The sequence below is a fragment of the Gobius niger genome, assembly GCF_951799975.1.
Source record: "Gobius niger genome assembly, chromosome: 4".
NCBI lineage: Eukaryota > Metazoa > Chordata > Actinopteri > Gobiiformes > Gobiidae > Gobius > Gobius niger.
Window position 1 is genome coordinate 5,889,963 of NC_136855.1, and position 2,452 is coordinate 5,892,414.

General features: G+C 43.0%; 1 long non-coding RNA gene across 1 annotated transcript; it reads right to left on the reverse strand.

The window, feature by feature from the left end:
- Positions 1–414: 414 nt before the first annotated feature.
- LOC306962596 lies at positions 415–1,950 on the reverse strand. Its single transcript, XR_013792830.1, has 3 exons — positions 1,645–1,950; positions 1,172–1,338; positions 415–469 (listed from the first exon to the last, which is right to left on the reverse strand). It is a non-coding gene; the product is annotated as an uncharacterized lncRNA (long non-coding RNA).
- Positions 1,951–2,452: the final 502 nt, after the last annotated feature.

The following is a 2,452-nucleotide window of genomic DNA, read 5'->3' on the forward strand; positions in this document are numbered from 1 at the left end:
GAAGTCTGAAACACAGTATGTTTTTTGTCAATACATTTTTTGCTCCTCTGTGAATAATTATGGAGCTGATGCAAGCAGCGATCTCTTACCTGAACTGTCTTGGGTGGGTCAGATTTGTGCAAATGCAAGTTACTGAAGGTTTTGGAAAGCAAGGTTTCAGGACAGTGAATTTCTATGGCTTTTCTCGACTTGTTCCTGGAGAGGAGAACAATGAGTTGACAGACTGTAATGGTTAACTGTATCCCACCTATGGAGTGTTGCAATATTTTTGGACCAGTACAAGCAGGTAAAGTTACTGTACCAGGTCTGTGAGCGTGTCAGTGCTTCATCGCTACTTGTTTCACTGCCGCTCTCTGTTTCACTGCTGCTTTCCGTTTCACAGCTGCTTATCTCTTCATTGTCACTTGGAGGATCTGGTGGTGGCCGACGCTTGGTACTGTGTTTTTTTAATGCTTCCCTCAGCATTTTCCTGAGAACAAGGAACAAAGCACATATGGTAGGTGTTCTGACACTTGGATATGTGGGCTTCTTCTGGTGATAGTCAGGAATTTATTGAATTGTTTGGAACCCTTTTCTTCCCAAAATTGTTGATTTCAACTTTTTTAGTGTAGTATTGATTTAGATGTTTGTATTTGTCTGTTTTAGATTATATAATCAGGCAGAGTATACTTTTTACCACTTAGACTTGACATGATTGTTGTACAGTGGTCCCTCGCTAACCTTTTGTGTTTCGTTTGTTTGTTTATTTGGACAGCTGCTGCCGGGTACACTGCACGATTTCGGCCGTATGCGATGAACGATCACTCATTGTGGGGAAAATCTTAGGTTGTGGCTCAAAATCGCAAGTCGTAGGTCGTACGACCCGCTAGCTAAAAAAACACGCCTGAAGCTGCTACGACAAAATGTTGGTCATAGTGGAGACGTGTGCAGCTCATGATTTTACAAAAAAGGCACAGTTTTACCTTGTGATTTAGTGAGAAATTTGAGAAAATGTTAAGGCCTGTCTGAGAAAAGTGTATAAAGAGTGTGGTGAGGGGCTTTACAAATTGTAAAAAATAAAGCTGATTACTTTTGCCTTTTGCAGGTTATTTTTAGAGCGTAACCCCCGTGGGACCACTGTATAACCTAAAATAATATACCAAAATGTACCATCCCAACCACATGAACTTACTTGATCTTTAAGAATTTGTTTGACAGATCCGTCTTGGCCTTGTCAATCTTCTCGGCTGTGTTTCTCAGGGACTTGCTGGCGTCTGTCTCATGTTTGTTTTTGATTAGCTCTCTCCAGTTGCTTATGGATTCATATAGGTTGATGCCCAGTCCCACCAGACCTAGAAACTGAACACAGAGTGAGAGAGGAACATGATTTGATTTCATTTATTGGAGCAATGACTTACATTATTTAAATTTACATAGTCAAATGAAAACAAACATAATAACTCAAAAGGAGTAGGCCGAAACAAGAAAGCTTATAAGTGCCTACCCTATACTCAAGATACTTTCATGCGTTTCAGGATAATTTGCAAGAGAATACAAACATAGTAGAAAAGCTTTTCAATTGAATGATGACTAAAGGTCGTACAAAGCTTTAACCAAAACCACAAATTAACAAGTTAGTTTGCGTAAAGAACAGCAAATACTGACCACCGCTGATGCTCCTGCACCAATCACAGCTTTTCCGATCTGTATTCCTCCTGCTGCGGCGATAGTAGGGAGCACAGACCCCCCCAGCTTCAGGGAGAACAAGGTCAACACACCAATGACCTCTATGACGAGCAAATTCAATGCACTTTCTGTGAAGCTCTTGGACAATAATTCTTCCATTACATCTCTGACAAACCTATCGAGATTGTTTATGTCCAAGCCGTCCGTTAATCTCATCTTTCGCAACATGGCTTTCAGAAACTCCTTCACGACGTGTTTGTCCCTCTCATCTTTGCTGCTAGATGGACTCTCCATTCTCAGTTTTTGGAAATGGTGTTTTATTTTGACTGTGATCTTGTTACATTTCCTGTCTATCTCCTTCACTCGCTCCAGTTTATCGCTGGACTCAAACTTCTCGATGAGTTTAGTGACCACACTGACTCCTGCCCCAAGGCCTCCCGCCACAGCTCCCACAAGCAGAGATGCTCCTCCGGTGAACGGCGCCGCGAGGATGGACAGCACCGTCCCAGCCACGGCTGTAGTGCTGCTGACCGTCTCCACGGCGTTACATTTCTCCCTCAGAGACTCCAGCTCCTGGGCCAGACCCCTCAGGTTAGAGCTGCACTTCTCCGCCTCATCCATCCACTCATACATGAGTTCCAACAGGCGGTCCGCGGGCCCCGACATGGTCAATTAAAACAGAACCTTAAAACAAGAAACACATCATTTGGAAGAAGGGAATGCTGTGGGGAAAGTATTTGATCCACCACTAATTTTGCATGTTCTCCCACTTAGAAAGAACAGAGAG